This window comes from Protopterus annectens, chromosome 2.part0 (assembly GCF_019279795.1).
Source record: "Protopterus annectens isolate FY-2018-M chromosome 2.part0, PAN1.0, whole genome shotgun sequence".
Taxonomy (NCBI): Eukaryota; Metazoa; Chordata; order Ceratodontiformes; family Protopteridae; genus Protopterus; species Protopterus annectens.
Genome location: NC_056728.1, coordinates 206,879,868 through 206,898,820, shown reverse-complemented (window position 1 = coordinate 206,898,820; position 18,953 = coordinate 206,879,868).

Below are 18,953 nucleotides of genomic sequence, written 5' to 3'. Positions count from 1 at the left end.
GTATACACAATTAATTTTTAGTATATCAAGTAGTACTAAAATTAATACATGTATGAGCAGGATGTAGGTGGGTGATAGAGAGAGAGGGAGGCTTTATGTTATGTAAACAGTGGCAATATTGGCAGACAAAGCAAATGAAAAACTCCTATGGTTATACTGTAGCATGAAAATGTGAAATATTAGAGTTAGGATATTCAATAATATGTCTATTTGATAATACGTTTATAAAATTTAAAAATAAATAGATTGAGTAGAAAAAATGGATGGTGTCAGCAGAGTAACAGTCAATATAGTAAAAGAGAGAAATCATCTAGAGTTGTAAAATTTATGGAAATAGTACCTAGATTATAAGTTGTAGGGGAGAAAAGATAGGTTATGTTACTGAGAATATATAAAGGGTAGGATATGGTTATAGTGGAGGGTAAGGACAGTGACAGAAAAAAAGGAGGTTTACTTTGGATAAGGGAGAAGCAATTAGAGAGAGAGATATGAAGACATAGCTTGGTTTGTGAATTTAAAAGTTAAAAGAGATAAATAAGTTAAAATCAGAGGGACAGCAGATAACATGAAAATGTAAGACAGTCTCTGGATGAATTTATGATGTGAGACTGTATAAATGTTTTTAATATGTCAAGGAAGACTCTGTAGCAGAGCTTGGGCAGGGTGATAGGGGTAACCGCCCCAGACAAAAAGTGTTGAGAGGGCACTAATGGACATCCATTATCATCATCACTCTACTGAAATACTGGGTTTTAATGCATTTTCAGTAAACCCTGATTGCTGTAGTGCTGCTCTATGTGTTGTCTAAACAGTTGGCTTAAGTTTAACAGTAAAAGTTAAAAAAATGAACTAAAATCCTGTGCACTGTAGCACATCATGCATAGTATAAACTGCATTTGTAGCAAGCAGTTTGCTACAGATTAAAAGAGGATTTTCTTTTAAACTGAAACTTGAGTACCACAGCATTCCACGCAGGCAGGATATAAACTGTAGCAACTGTTTGCTACATTTGTATCCATCAATTTGCTACAGTTTAAAATGTTTTTTTCATAAAGTACGCAGAAGGAGGGATGTGGGCAGGGTACAGAGACAAGACATGAATGGTTGGACAGTAGGGGGTGTACATGGTGTACATCTGGCCACATGGTTAGTGTGCCTATAGAAAGAATGGACTTTTTTTTTGCTTTTGTGCTCTTCACTTGAAGAGGTGGGGGAGGTTGGTTGGATTGGGTACTGCAGTAAGAATCCTGCAAGTTCTTCATAAGACCTTTTTTGGGGGTGGGACTCACACAGTTCCCTGGTTGAGACAACTTGCTTCTGAAAAGACTGCAGACACCAGATTATTTAGTTAATTAGTCATTTTAGATATTTTTTTTACCAGGTAAAGCCACTAAAAATAAACACGCATGCCTCTTTTCAGGGATGATCCAAGAGAAAAGATTTGCTCAGAGTAGGCAAATGGAGTCTAAGAAAACTAAAACCAGAAGAAGGTTCCTGTCGACTCTTAAGCACATTATAGATGTAAAAAATAGCAAATATAATAGTAGTGGAATTTTTTTTGTGTTTTGTAAAACATCACAGAGATGACAGTAAGGTTATGAGAGTTCTTCTGCTGAATTCAGTAAACATGAAGAGATGTGCTAACAGTGAATGGAAATACATTTTAAGGTATAAAACATTAGGCCATACAGAGGGAAATGCATTTTTGATTCATTGAACCTTTGTATTCATTGATGTACTTCCCAAAGCTGTGGCAGCATCTGCAAGTCATCACACTTTCATCAAGGGAACACAGTAAGGCTATTAAACTCTACATAACACAATTATTGCATTGCATACCTTTGTAACGTCATTCTTTAATAAAAATAAATACGATTTGTACATTATCAAACACAACATTAATTTCACATCATACAACAGGAAAGACAGCAACATTAATGACAAATTCATAAGCTACTAATAAAAGTAGATTCATCAGTGCATTTGTACCTAGGGATGTACTAAGCCCAATTTAACCTTTAAGAGCATTGTTTGTCCTTCTTCAAGAATTCCAATTCACATATTGTTTTATCGAATACTTAGAGGTAGAAAATATGCATTCATTTTACTTTTGGTTCATATAAACAAACTATGCATTTATTTTACTTAGGGTTTGATATTGCTGTAGATGTTTTGAGCAGCATGCCACTTATTTCCCAGTATACTGAGATTTTCTCAGTCTAATGTGTCCATGTTGTATAACATTAAGTTAGTTCTGTATTTATACTGGTATGCCATTTTGGAACATATCTGAATATCATGTAAAATAGAAGCAACTCAACAGTAAGTAAAGAAAAGTTCAGCTTTATTTCACAGTGATATGTTGATGGACTTAACAACTCTGTCTGCCAGTAAAGAGAACACTGATGGAGGAACCTGGTTTCATGACAATGTGGCGTGCAAAGGATGTTGCTTGTGATCTGCAGAGATGACATGATGTGCAATGCGTAATGTTAGCTCAGTGGAAAATGTACTGAAAATGTCTGCAATCAGTATACAAACTAGCAGGGCTACAGAAATTATATGCAAAATGCAGCAAAAATTCCTACAAGCAATACCGCAACAAAAGGCTAGCAAGAGTATTTAAATGATATGCTCAAGGTAAAGCAGGTAAGTTTTGCCCAGTGCATGACAAATTTGGTTAGACTGTAGCATCCCTTTAATAACCCAACCTTTTTTTTTTACCAGTCAGTACATGACTGTTTACCTCCACACTATTGCCCTACTGAAACTATTAAAGTATTATCTCTCCTCCTAACCAATTTTGTTCTAACACCTCCCTCCTGTCATAACATTTCCCATTATTCTTCCCTCATCATACATATTGTAAATACTGTACAGCTGTTAAATTTTCCATTTGTTTTTTTGTTTATTATGGATGCTTATATCTCTGCCCAGACAGCTACCGATACAACTTTTCAGCGGTATTTTAAGTAATTATAGTAACGTTTGCCTGCAGCCTTTTCTGAATTCATATTGAAGAGAGGTTGTAAATATTTCTATTGTATAGGCTTGCAGATTCAAATACACTCCAGGGTTTGGCCCAAAAAATATCCATTTGGATCAGTGCCTTGCCACAGTGAACAAATTCAATGAAATAAATTCTACAGCACTTTCTCTTAAGTCGATGAACCACAACTGCAAGAAATAAAACAACTAGACAAAATTCCGTATGATGTTCCTGCAAGTTTGAAATCCTATATCCCTGTTTTACGTTGCAAATGTCATTTAATTTATCCTAAAAAGCAAATTTACTGTCTCTCATCCTGCCAAAACATCCTTCCTTCTGCATGAAAACATTATAATTTATTCCAAAAACTTCCAGTCCAAGTTCCCCTTCTGACTTTGGCCACATCAGTCTTTTACTCACTCGATAAGGTTCTTAAAAAATGAAAGTACTTAGAAATATTCACCAAGAAACAAAAGTTTATCATACTCTCCCCACACCAACTGGGGTTTGGGAGGGTAGGACCCTAACTGATCACTTTCTTTTAAATATGCAGCAAAGTAGCCTTACTGGGGCAAACTTTCTAAAGCTCTTGATTTAGTTAACCAGTTCCTATTCATTTAATTTCCCTCATTAGTCCTGACTTCAGACCACAGCTACCAGTTGGAGAAAGGACTACCTTACTGAATGACTGTTGACAATCCTGCCTCAGAATCAGTATCTCAGAATCTAAATATATTCTAATCAACTAGATTGTGTGGTCTTAACATGTTCTGATCATGCACAATAGCACAGTCTGCTTTATTTTTATTTATCAGGGCTGTATACCTGCTGGAATGGGCAGTTGCAAATGTTGTATCTGCAGAGGAAGTTTGGCAGCACTCCAGTTATGTGCGCAATTCATTTCTTTTAAAACCTGAAAGTTTATGCTTGGGGACAATAAAAAATAGCAGGTATGCTGAAGAGTCACTGTCAGTTTCCAATGAACCTTGTTTGAAGATAAAGTTGTACTTTGTGTCTTTATGTGACTTGGAAAATTGCAGCCCTTGGGTCAGTTGTAGCTTCTCATATAATTTCTTCTAATTGGAACTGGATGAGGAGGTGTATGATCAGTGAGAAAAACACTTCTTGGGGGGCGAATGAATATGTGATAACTAGTGAGCAAAATAGTTTTAAACTCCTGTGCATGCTGGGATATGAAGGCAATTTGCACAGAGATGTGAACAAGCGTAAAGTCTGTCAATATTCATCCTCTCCTGCAGTAACTTGCGTTGTCATCAGTAGTATCATTTTAACAAAATCAAACTGGTAAAAAGTACATATCACTTTTTTCTCTAAGAAGTCTGGCTATTAGTACACATTGCCTTTTGATATAACTGCACCCTGAACTCTTTGTGTGCAAAAATCTTCTACTTCACCTATTAAAAATGCAGCCATCCAAAATATTTGCGATTGAGCCACCAACAGTAGTTTCCCAATACCACTATGCACACCTCTCAACCACTTAGGGCAAGAAATCTGTACAAAAAAGCTTAAAATAATAGGGAATGGGCAAAGGCCCCAGAATATTGCTCTTATAAAAGGTTTGTTGTGTTTGTAAAAAAAATCTGAAGTCTGAAACTCAAACGTATGCCATTATTTAGTGGCTTGTATCCTCACTGATTTGCCAAAAAAACCCCAAAATTTTGTGAGGAACAGACTAAAAATGGGAGGCAAAAATCTGGACATTCTGCGAAAATCTACACATTTGCCAGTATGATTTTCCAGAACAGTTTGAGAAGTACATCGGCAGCGCAAACAGTGAGAAATACTACAAACTGTGTCGGCATGGGCAGGCATCAACCCCCCCTTCCAATTTTGTACATGGGTCGGGGTGCCATATTGACAGTGACCATAACCGGGTCACACTACCGGATTGCTAGCACAGAACAGAATAAAGTTAACGTTGACCTTGAAATGTGCTCTTTTTTTGTAGTTCTGAATTATCAAGTTCTTTCTGGTATGCCTTGAACTGCATGATTGTGCAATAATTTCGAGAGAAGCACGAAATATCCTTTGTGAAGAATGCAGAGAAGCTAATTTAGACAGCCTAGTTCTAAATATATATATATATATATATATATATATATATATATATATATATAGAGAGAGAGAGAGAGAGAGATAGAGAGCGTATCTGTGCACGTTTGGGGGGGGCACAAGTTGGTATGCAATTCTAAAAAATTCTGGCTACAGCTGCTATAGCATGTCACTGATTTGTACTGCAGTCTTTTCAACAGCACAGTCTGAAATAAATATCACTTGTCTGGTAACAGTTGGAGGATCCCACTCAGACTGTTTTCAGGTGATACTATCCAGACTCTGAATGAAGTGTCCCGATAAAATAAAAAATACTGCAGTACCTCTTTCTCCATAACATTTCAATGGCTTCTTAGTTACATCGTAGCCCATGTATCTGATGTCTGCCTACAGGAGAACATTACAGTACATCAGTGGCGTAACTACGAGAGGCGAAGTGAGGCAAAAGTACATATTGACCATTAACTATACACTGTCACACCTATTACTGAACTTCACTCAACAATCACTGACAAAGCCAAAGATTGGGGGAAATGGAACAGTATTGTGGGGGCAATTAATGTTACACTTAATTCATTTAAAAGGTTAATACAACAGGGTTTGCTTCAAAGTACACTTTCTGAACAATAGCTATAAATGTTAATGTCTGGTATTATAGACTGACTGACTGTTGTCCTCAAGTGATTTATCACAAAATCAAAAAAAATTACAATGGTCAGGGTAAAAATATAAGGCAAAATCGTGAGACAACAGAAAGGTATACGGCCACCACCATGGCCTTAGCATCTAGCCACTTTGCCACCCCCCCCCCCCAGTCAACAGAAAAACATTTCAGCTTGTCAGCCCCTTTTGGACTGCTGGTGGTAAACACATGGAGGATGATGGGGAAGGACTCCAAAAGTCCGCCCCTCCAGGAAGTAAGTTTGCTTTGATTGGCCACATGGACCGACCTTTATCCAGGAAGTGTAGAAAAACATTGGGCACATCCGTTCCTGCATCCTCAGCGGGGTTGTTGAATAGTTCAGTGCACACCGAGAAAACAAATGCTTTCTGAGTTCTTTAACAGGTATTTTGGGATCTGCACCAAATAGAAGGAAATCCTAAATCCGCTTCATTTATAGAATCAGAAGGAAAGCAGTGATAAGTTACTTACATGGTCAATCATTTATTGCACCCCCAACTCATATGCTAAGGATTTGTATTAAAATAGATTTCCGGTTTTTAACTTTGGAAGGATAGGGGGCTTGGAAAGCCCAAAAGTAGTGGAAAATGGCGACGACAACACTTTTCCCAGTACGGAACCCGTTGGAGTTATTAATTAAAGCAGGTATGAAATTAGTGTAATGACTGGGTATTCATTATCTACAGATAATGACAATAATCACCTATTACATGTACACACATGCAGTGCTTGTTGTACATTTTTGTTGCGGAATTATATAAATAGTTTACATGTTATTCAGAAAGCGGGGGTTAAATGTGTAAAGCATGCATTTTCCTAATTTATATAATGTTTTCCATGCGTAGCAGTAGAGTTTGGGCTAACTGCATTTATTTGTATATGCACTGTTTTAACCTGTTGTCCACGTTAACTGTAACAGCACTCTACGTCTACGTGACTATATCACAAGACAACAGTCTTCTAACAGTGGACTGTATTTTATTATTTATGTATGTATTTTGGGAGGTGAATTGCAACAGATAACAGTAAATGCTGTGATGGTGTGACACCCGTGAAGAGGCGTGTATGCTGTTAGGACAGGGTATGATTACAGGAAGCTTGACAAGTGGGTGAATATGCGGAAGTGAAGAAATTGGATGTGGAAAGTGCTACCTGAGAGAGAGTAGGCAGCCAAAGCTAAAGGATCCTTTTCCTAAATTTATAGTTATAAAGGTTAACCACGTTATTTTTCCTTGCTTTTTGTGGCTCTTAACTGTATGTTAAGAGGTACCTCGTCGTGGTTACTTCAGAACAAAAAATGCTCATCTCTTTTGCCACCTTTGTTATCCAGAGTTGGTGTCAGCTTTTTCCGTAGTACTTTCTAACAGCTTGTTTTGTCTTACTTGTCTGATGGCAATACAAGCAACAGGTGCTGCAACTCAACTGAGTTTTTAACTTGGAATGGTAATGCGAGACAAAAACGTGTAATTTTCTAAACAAATTTCTGACCGTCTTTACCCTAGTGAGACGTTTGATAGTGCCTAGTGTCCTGTAGGTAGTCCTGGCAGCAGACCTCTCGTGCCTACTGCAGAAGTATTGTTCAAACACTGTCTGCAAGGCCATTAACTGTAAATCATTAGTTTTATTGTGTATAAAACAGGCCTCTCAAATATTGCAACAGCAAGGGCTGCCATTATAAACAGTAAGTGACCTTCATGAAAGAGTTGGCAGTGAGCGACTGTTTTTATGTTTTACAGATTTTTTTTTTTTTTGTTATTTTCTAAGTGGGAGGGCTGCAGTCCGATAGGATGAGCTGCCCCTGCCCAAAGTGCCCCCTGCCGCTTGGCGCCCTGAGGCAATTGCCTCACTTCACCTCTTGTAGTTATGCCACTGAGTACAGTGGACAGAAACTCTGAATTGTTAATGATCTGGTCCTGTTACAAGGGTATAGGGACTGAAACTTTCCATCTTCATTTGCCAACTCTGTGACATTGACCAAGTCACTTAACGAGACAGTGCTTTGAGGCTATTGGGAATTTGAACTAGGCTCGTTAATGGTCTCCTGGACTGCTTGCAAGTAGCTGTTTATGATCATGCTCCAAGTCAGACATTTTGTGAGCATTGTGTAAAGTTCACTTTAAGGAATTTTTGCAGAGTGCAATGTGGGAGTATCATTGAGAATGCAGTTAAAATAAAGACTGATGTACTGTTTTATATCTATCAACCTGTGGTCAATAAAAATTATATTTCTGAAGAAATAGCACTGTATTTTAGCAAGTTCTTAATAGCAAAGTTTTTGCACAGTGATCTTATGCCCTAGAAAAAAGTCATTTAATGGCAGTTTTGTTTAGAGCATCTTTATAGTTAAAAAGATTTAGGGATGGATTCATTACAGCCTACATAGTGTGCTAAAGCCATGTGCATATCAATAAGTGACTCTAAATGCTGTGTAGAGACACACACACACACACACACACACACACACACACACACACACACACACACACACACACACACACACACACACACACACACACACACACACACACACACACACACACACACACACACACACACACACACACACGCATGCACGCACGCACACACACACACACATGCGCACACACACACACACACACACACACACACACACACACACACACACACAAATAGCTATTCAACAAGCTCTAAAGCAATTATGTAGACTCAGTGTAGGTATTTTTGACTGCAAATTCCAAAACCTATTGGAATACAGACAGAAACTACTTTATATGGAAAGAATGTTACGGGCTGGTGTTGCTGTTATACTTATGTATGTGCAACAGGTCCAAGTCTATGCTGCTGCTGCTGCTGCTCCAAATAGACCTCAGCCAAGAAGGAGAAGGATGTCTAGACCCCATTTAATGTTTTATGGTCTGCTTGAGGTGGAAACTGTAGAGTGCTACAGGGTGGTTAGAGACACCACAGGAACTCTAAAACCTCTGTTGTCCTCAAGCTATCATTTAATGGTGTGTCGTAGCTGCCTTCTCTTCATTTTCATTATCTGATCTCTGTAATGTATTACACGGAGTGTGACATATTCAGCGTTTCTGTTCTTAGATAACAAGTAATACCATTCATAGTACATAACATTACAGACCCACGTAACCTGTCCTTACAGTATGTCACTTAGGTTGTGCCTCTGTAACTGTTGTGACAAATTATACATGATATTAATATATGTACTACTAAAAAGTATATACAATGGTTTATTTAACAGTGAAGCACATGTACAAACAAATTTAAATATCATATATATTAATACATATACACAAATGCGTGTTCACACACAGACACACAAGGGTGTATGTGTGTGTATTAAAGGGTTAGGGGATAGACTGGGTAAGAGGATACATTAAAATGTGATGCATGGATCTCGCCATACCCCATAGAACCAAGACGCTCTCCTCCAAAAAAAGGAAGTCAATCTGGCGGTCCCCTACCATAAACAAACTCTACAACAGAAGGAGGAAACTGATGCAGAATAAGGTGAAGTCCCAAGACTGGAAAAACTCCCTTATCAGCCACAACAAAAAGGTGAGATCTCTCATCAAATCCTCTAAAGCTAGCTATGAAAACAGAATACCAGCAAATAGTAAAGACAACCACAAGGCCTTCTATATTTATGTAAAGAATCTCCACAGCAATGCCCAGATTTGCTCTGAGCTACTGCACAATGGTACCTCCTATACCGAGCCAACAGATATTGCCAATATATGGGCCGACAGATTCAGTGCCAACTTTACCCCTCCCCAAAGGACCTGTCACTAACAGGAGATTGCCAGGCACCCAGTATTACTGCTGCACAGGTTAAAACAGCACTGTCCAAGGCCAAGACAATATCCCTGGCTGTATTCTACATGTATTACAGATTGAACTGGCACCTCATCTGTGTGCCCTGTTCAATCACAGCCTCATCTCAGGCTTTATCCCTACCAAATGGTGCACTGCTACAGTCATCCCTCCCCACGCAGAAGGAGTGACTACAGACCCTGGGAACTATCGCCCCATTAGCCTGACGAGTCTGATATGCAAAGCTATGGAATGCATCATCATGGACCTAATAAACAAGGATATAGGGAACCTCCAAACTCTGGATCCCACACAGTTTGGTTTTGTGAAGGGTAGATTATGCCTGTTCAACTTGGTTGACTTCTTTGAGTCAATCAGAGCTGTGGAGGAAGACAAGCTGGTTCATACAGTCTACTTTGATCGGGCCAAGGCCTTTGATACCATTCCCCACTCAGGAATCATAGGAAAAACTCAGTAAGCTAGGCATCAACCCCTATATCACTAGGTGGGTTGCAAACTGGCTCACAGATAGAGCCCATAGTGTGAAAGTAGCTGGCTCAAAGTCAGACTGCCGACCAGTCATGAGTGGAGTCCCACAGGGTTCGGTTCTGGGTCCTCTCCTGTTTGGTATCTACTTCTCTGAAGTCCAGGTCAACACGAATGGGACTCTGGCTGACAAAGTTTGCAGACAATTGCAAGCTGGGAGCTATTGTTAACTCCCCAAGTGATGTTGACATCCTACAGAAAGGTCTCACTGAGACCAATGACTGGTGTTAGAACCATGGCCTTAAGCTTGATGCCAAAAAAAATGTGCCATCATCCCTTTTGGAAAAAACCCAGTTCCCATGAATTACCACATCAATGGTAGTCCACTGAACACAGAAGGCATTATAAGAGATCTGGGAACACAGGTTGACAGCAACCTCTCTTTTGACCACCACATTGCCACTGTGGTCAGAAAGTCCTTCTACCTGTCACATCTCATTACTAAGGGTTTTGCATCCAGGAAGAAAGAGGTCATTATCTCCCTCTACTCTTCCATCATTAGGCCAATCATCGAGTACAATACCCCATTTGGCATGTACCTCACTAGACACCTGCAACAACTGGAGAGTCTGCAAAAGTACATCACAAAGAGGCCTTAAACACTTGTCCTACATGGACAGACTCAAAAAACTCCAAGTATTCTCTGTCTCATATCTCCTACTTAGAGGCGATCTCTGTTTGACTTACAAAGTCATGTCTGACCCAGCCCTGTTAGAAATGCTACATCTGAAGAAATCCCAATCCCTCCACACCACATGGTCCAGAGACCTCAACCTCATTCCCACAATCAACAGAACGTGCTGGAGGGACAGGTTCATAACCCAGAGACTGTCCATGTTATGGAATAGACTTCCCATACATGTCAAACAGAGCACCTTACTGGCCCTCTTCGAGAGAAATCTTCATGACTGGATGGGAAACAGAAAATTCACCCTGGGGATCACTCAAGTGGCTCTACTCGACAGAGGGACTGGGAACTAAGGTCAGGTGGCATGATGCCAGGGTAATCCTATGGACTAAGCTTGTAAAGGCCCCAGGGCCATTAGCCTAGTACATGCCTATGAACCTATGAACCTATGATTATGAGTGTTTTTATAGTTAGGTTAGGGGATAAATTTAATATGTGTTTGTGTGTGTGTGTGTGTGTGTGTGTGTGTATGCACGCCCATGTGCATTTCCAACTGTCTTCTTTAGTGGCAGTTTTATGGGAACAGCTTTTTTTTTTTGTTTAAAATGCAGGTTAGAGTTAGGGGCAGGGTTATCATGTGTTACTATGGTGGAGCAAGGAGGCTTGGCTGGTTACAATGGATACAGTAATCCAAAAAGTCTTAAACATCCATAAACCAAATAGCCCAGCTAATACTAGGACCATAGATATAAATCCACTCCAACATATAACTGCACATGGTGGAGGGATAGATTTATAACAAAGTGCTTATCCACCTCTCTAGAACAAACTAACTCTACAAGTTAAACAGTTTGACACACTATCTGCCTTTTAAAACGATAACTGGTTGGCTATTTCTAAATTCATCTCTGGTCTTAACTTCCATGTATGGTCCTTCTTGAAAAGGGAGGAAAGGCATAAGGGTGGTTACTGGCAAAGCTGAAATGTCCTAGCAGCTCAATTGATTTGCAACTCCTATGAGCCTATGATCTTTCGACTAAGTCACATCCGTGTGTGTTAGCAGAGTTAGTAGGCATAACATGCTTAGGCCTTTTTTCCTGGTGACCCTGGGTGACCTGCATGGAGTTGCAGTATGTGGGAGTAGAGAAGGAGTTTTTGCTGTCTTGTCTGCATTGAAGACTGAGATCTTTTACAGTGTGGCAAGAAGAATTGGACAAAAGGTATATGCATAGTATTTTTACATACATTATGTGCACTAGTGCATTTCAATACCATAACATGTTTACATGGCTACAACAAAAACAAGCATATCAGTCAAAATAATTTACTGTACATTTTGCTTTTGTGTTTCAGGCCATCCTGACATGTCCGTTTCTGTAAGCTGAACCCATCTTATACATTTAGAGGTTTTGGTTCTTGCAGGGGAAGTACATCATTAAAATGAATGTGTTTCCTCTCATGCCAACTTCTGTTTCTCAACTCTTTTATTGGGCAGCTGATATTTGTGGTTCCCCTGATTTTCACTGTAATTATTTTTTCACATCTGTTCCAAGTGTGTTACAAGCATATAAATAGGGCCCTTAACAACTGTATACAGAGCTTTATCATCATTTTCTGCCGATATCAATCTCCAGTAGAAATTCAGTTTCTTGATGTTTGTTACATTAACTAAAACATTGACTAAGTACATAAAAAATTGTTACACAATTCTCAGTTTGTGGTAAAAGAAGCCTGATTCAATTAGTTTGCATGTTCATTTTAAAATTGCTACAGTCATTCTTTGGCTTTCTGTTAATTGCTTTTGATCTTAGACATACTGGATTAAACAATGGGTGCCAGTAAAGGTGAAAATGGTCATATCCAGCTTGATGAGGTGCTAAGTGCATTGGTTTCTGCCTTGGCACAGATTTTCATTTCATTTGAATGAGAAGTTAAATGCTGAGCTGTTTAAAATGTCTTATGCATTTCAATGTATTTATCTGAATGTTTTAACCAGTATAATCTATTCATGCATTAATTACAAAGTAGTAAAGTCAGATATCGTCTAGGTGCGTCATGTGGAGAGACAAGGCTTGACAATTGTTTGGGGGTGGGTATGCTGTTTTATGAAATAATGTGTCACTTTCTACAGAATTCCACTTAGTTGTGCAACTCACAGTCATAAAGGGAAGGTTGGACAAGAGGTTAGTGCAGCCTTTTTTTATTAATTTGCTATTTTTGAAAATAATTTTACTTTTTGTTGTTGGTGTTAGTGGGATTATAAATGACTGTCACAAATTGCTATGGATGACTTGAATTTTGGAGTAAGTTTTACAGATAAGGACTATATTATGCTGTTTATGCTATTTTGTAGAGTCTGTGCAAATCATCTGGAGAGGCAGTCACCTTTGTAGGACATGGCTGCTGGACAGATTAATGCCACTTGGACATTACTGGTAAGTAAACATTTTAATGTATGGGAGATTTAGATTTAAACTATGTGCTATTGATGGCATTTTGTGTTTACTTTCATTACTGCAGAAATGTAAGTGGACAGTATGTATTTGATGTACTTCTTGATTCCATGGTGCATTGTTTATATAGTGTAAAGGTTTGTATTATAGGTTTAATTTTTTACATGTTGCTAGTTTCCTGCACTCTGAGTGTGCATTAGTTTCAGTGTGTGTTTGTATTAACGGAGGAATAATATTTACATTGCTTACTGGCTATTCTTTTACTTATTGCTTGGAAGCCTGGTTTTCTAGGAGGTTTACCATGTTCATTTTGCTTTGCTCTGCAGGGTTTTAGCTCAACTGAGATGATGTGGTCATTGCTGAAGGTTTTAGTGTGGCTTATTAGTTACATATTTTATTCAATATTTATTGTGTTTTCCTTTTGTGGATAGTGAAATTTAAGTTTAGAATTAGTTTGGTGGAGAGGTTGTGAAACCGGAGTTGTCAATTCACCTCCTGGTGCTGTATGGGGCAGTGTGATTATGGCCATGTTTTATTGCTCAGATACTGGGTAGGTTTTCCTGCTGCCTCAATTGAAACAACAGTCCACTTCATGCAAAAACATGGCTCCAGTAAGACATTCTGGGACACACTTACAAGCCTACTGTAGGACGCTACAGGCTAGTACACATTTTTATGTATGAGATTATTTAAATTCTTTCTTTATTTATGTCAAATATTGAATTTGGAGTATATGTTGTAGGAAAAAATAAGTATGAATAATAGATTCAGTGTATTGTTGTGCCATGTTTTGTGCATAAGTAGTAGGCTCATAGGCTTATCATAGTCTTTACAAGTCCAAAATCAGGGATAACTTTTAAATGCTACCTTATTTCAAGGTAGCAGGAGAATAACCTGATTTTCAATAACATGGATTTCCTAAAGACTAAGTATTAAACTCTAATGTCTGACATTACTGTCTGTAATTTTCAGTGATTTACCAGAAAATCAAAACATTTTATAAGAAGGGGGATAGTTTGAGGCAAAATAAGAGATAGTTGCACAGTATGAAATAGCTTTTTAACAGTAATATTGCTTTTGCTTTTTTGGGGTCTGATGATTTTTGTTCTGAAGTGGGTGGCAAGTTATTTTCACAGATTTCCTTATCTGGGTGTAATTTTTTCTTGGTTTTCATTGTAATCACTAGTTGTATATTATATTATATTATATTATATTATATTATATTATATTATATTATATTATATTATATTATATTATATTATATTATATTATAATAGTTGGGTGTAGCTAGAGGCAATATTTGTAAGGACGTGGTCCAGCATGATATTTGTTTACTGAATTCTGACTACCGGGAAAGTCTGAGTAGGTGTCCATTTTTATTGGAGGCCCATGGAGAAAAGTTCCGTAGTATTTCAAAAACATTCTGACTACCAGAAAAGTCTAACTGGGTAGGTGTCCATTTTTATTGGAGGCCCACGAAGAAAAGTTCCATAGTATTTCAAAAACATTTTGAAAACAATTTTAAAACCCACAAAAATAAAACAAAACATCTACTGTTTCAATAATTATACCAACTTGGGCGATAGTGTAGTGTACTGGCTCACCTTCAGTTCTGTGCATTCTGTTGATTGGTATTAAAAGATGCATGTGAAATGAGGCATGATTGACGTGCCATTCATATTAGCAGTGACATCATGCATACAATTAAGGTGGCCGAATGTAAGTCACGTGTACAAGTATAAACTCCCGTTACAGTTATCTTTCAATGTACAATTTCCAGATCCCCTTAAATGTAAAAGCATATACGTACATTGGTAGTTACGTTCATAAAGCTACAATTTCCAGCAGCATAAATGTAAAAGCATATATGTACATCGGTAGTTACTTTCATAAAGCTACAATTTCCAGAAAGGTAGCACGGCGACAAGTGTAGTTTACAAATATCCCCTGAAATGTAAAAGTATACACTTTTAAAGTGAAGTACTTGATAAATATCACCCTAAATGTATTCCAGATCCCCTTAAATGTAAAAGTAACATAGCTCGGAGACTTTCATCAATATCATAACCTCCTCAACACCTTGCATGTTTTAGACATTGTGGCTTGTTTTAGGTTTTCTGTTTGCTAAATGCATGCTTTCAGAGCTTTCTGAGCATTCTCAAATACATTGGTATTAATATTCATTGACACCAGATGAATATTAAATAGGTCTGACTGATGTACAACTAAGGGGGAGGGTTTTGGGCGGGGCTTGCTATTGCGCATCTGGTGAGCCAGTACACTACACTATCGCCCCAATTTGGACATAAAGTGACAAAATTAGTTAAAACAAGTACAACTTAGATAAAAATAATTTAATAAATTAGAGAAATTTTAGACAGTTTTTAGAAGTTGAAGGAAAAGTAGTATAATAAATACAGGAATTGCAATATGAACTTAGGGAAAAATAAGTTATTACATACATAGATAAAGTTAGTTAGTGAGTGAAAAGGGGAAGTAAGGAGGTGTAAGGTATGAATGGGAGCTTGTATTTAGAAATATTGTTAGCCTGAGGCTGAGCAAAAACAGAGACAGATTTTGGCTAACAACTATTTCAGGATGGAGGGTATTGATCTGATGGATATAGGTAAGGAGTCCCAGGCCTTGGCAACATGGTATAAATATAGATCATCCCTGCAGATATGATAGGATTGTGGGCAGAAAAGTTTGTCCTCGCTGAATCATAATGATGGAGTATGAACATAATTGTATAGAACGGTATAGAATCATAATGATGGAGTACAAACATAGTTATATAAAATGTTATGAAATCATAGTGATGGAGTATGAACATAGTTGTATAGAATGGTATTTAGTTCTAGACAGGCAGATGATTGCTGGCTAATGTTGTAGGTGGGAAGAAGCTCTGTATATGTTTGCTGGTGGGGTACTTCTAACCAATTTAGGCTTTCAGTACTATACAGTAGTGGGTTCTGAAAGGGGCATTTACTGAATATTTAGTGACTTTACAGTAGCATTGCTCAAATTCTGCTTGCGCAAGCCAGTGCATTTCTTTGTGCCGGTCCCAGGCCCAGATAAATGAGGAGGGTTGTATCAGGAAGGGCATCCGGGATAAAATTTTGCCAAATCATACATGCAGAAAACAGTACAGAAATACATACCGAATCGGTCGAGGCCTGGGTTAACAATGACCGCCACCGGTACTGTTGGCCAACGGGGTGCTGGCGGAAATTGGGCTACTGTTGGCCGAAGGAGGAAAAGAGGAAGAAGGCATGCCCGAAGGCAGGTAAAGGCTAGGACTGTGATGGTGAGGGTCAGAACTTTGAATGTTGGCAGTATGACTGGTATAGGGAGAGAGCTAGCTGATATGAAGGACCGAAGGAAGGTTGGTATATTGTGTGTGCAGGAGACCAGATGGAAGGGGAGCAAGGCTAGGTGTATTGGAGGTGGTTTTAAATTGTTTTATCATGGTGTGGATGGGAGGAGAAATGGCGTAAGCATTATCTTGAAGGAACAGTATGCTAAGAGTGATTTGGAGGTGAAAAGAGTGTCAGATAGAGTGATGTTTATGAAGCTGGAAACTGATGTAGTAATGATGAATGTTGTTAGTGCATATGCTCCACAAGTTGGGTGTGCGATGGATGAGAAAGAAAAATTTTGGAGTGAGTTGGATGAAGTGGTGATGACTGTACCCAAGGGTGAGAGACTGATGATTGGAGCAGATTTCAATGGGCATATTGGTGAAGGGAACAGAGGGGATGAGGAAGTGATGGGTAGGTATGGTGTTAAACAAAGGAATACAGAAGGTCAGATGGTAGTGGTTTTGCGAAAAGGATGGACATGGCTGTGATGAATACGTATTTTAACAAGAGGGAGGAGCATAGGGTGACATACAAGAGTGGGTGAAGATGCACACAGGTGGATTATGTGTTATGTAGAAGGGCCAGTCTGAAGGAAATTGGAGACTGTAAAGTGGTGGCAGGGGAAAGTGTAGTTAGGCAGCATAGGATGGTGGTTTGTAGGATGACATTGGTGATCAAGAAGAGGAGGATGAGTGTGCGGGCAGCACCAAGGATCAAATGATGGAAATTCAAAAAGGGTAATTGTGAGGTGATGTTCAGGGAAGAGTTATGACAGGCACTGGGTGGCAGTGAAGAGTTACCGAATAGCTGGGTAACTACAGCAGAGCTAGTAAGAGAGATGGCTAGAAAGGTGCTTGGTGTGACATCTGGAAAGAGGAAGGAGGACAAGGAGACCTGGTGGTGGATTGAAGAAGTACAGGAGAGTATACAGAGAAAGAGGTTGGCGAAGAAGAAGTGGGATTGTCAAAGAGATGAAGAAAGTAGACAAGAGTATAAGGAGATGAGGTGCATGGCAAAGAGAGAAGTGGTGAAGGCTAAGGATAAGGCATATGAAGAGTTGTATAAAAGGTTGGAAATTAAGGAGGGAGAAAAGGACCTATACCGATTGGCTAGACAGAGGGACTGAGCTAGTAAAGATGTGCAGCAGGTAAGGGTGATAAAGGATAATGAGGGAAACATACTCACAAGCGAGGAGAGTGTGTTTAGCAGAGGGAAAGAGTACTTTGAGGGGTTGATGAATGAAGAGAACGAGAGGGAGAGAAGGTTGGATGATGTGTGGATACTGAATCATAAAGTACAGTGGATTAGCAAGGAGGAAGTAAGGATAGCTATGAAGAGGATGAAGAACAGAAAGGCTGTTGGTCCAGATGACATACCTGTGGAAGCATGGAGGTGTTTAGGTGAAATGGCAGTGGAGTTTTTAACTAGATTGTTTAATGAAATCTTGGAAAGTGAGAGGATGCCTGAGGAATGGTGAAAAAGTGTTTTGGTACCGATTTTTAAGAATAAGGGTGATGTGCAGAGCTGTAGTAACTACAGAGGGAATAAACTGATCAGTCACAGCATGAAGGTATGGGAAAGAGTAGTGGAAGCTAGGTTAAGAAGGGAGTTGATGATTAGTGATCAGCAGTATGGTTTCATGCCAGCAAAGAGCACTACAGATGCGATGTTTGTTCTGAGAGTGTTGATGGAGAAGTACAGAGAAGGTCAGAAGGAGTTGCATTGTGTCTTTGTGGATTTAGAGAAAGCATATGACAGGGTGCCTGGAGAGGAGTTGTGGTATTGTATGAGGAAGTCAGGAGTGTCAGAGAAGTATGTAAGAGTGGTACAGGATATGTACGAGGGTAGTGTGACAGCGGTGAGGTCTGCGGTGGGAGTGACGGATGCATTTAAGGTGGAGGTGGGATTACATCAAGGATCAGCTCTGAGCCCTTTCTTATTTGTAATTGTGATGGATAGGTTGACAGACGAGATCAGACAGGAGTCCCCGTGGACTATGATGTTTGCAGATGACATTGTGATCTGTAGTGAGAGTAGGGAACATGTGGAGGAGACCCTGGAGAGGTGGAGATATGCTCTAGAGAGAAGAGGAATGAAGGTCAGCAGGACTAAGACAGAATATATGTGTGTGAATGAGAGGGAGGATAGAGGAATGGTGAGGATGCAGGGAGTAGAGGTGGCGAAGGTGAATGAGTTTAAGTGCTTGGGATCAACAGTTCAGAGTAATGGTGAGTGTGGAAGAGAGGTGAAGAAGAGAGTACAGGCATGATGGAGTGGGTGGAGAAGAGTGTCAGGAGTTATTTGTGACAGACGATTACCAGTAAGAGTGAAAGGGAAGGTCTACAAGAGGGTAGTGAGACCAGCTATGTTATACGGGTTGGAGACAGTGGCATTGACAAAAAGGCAG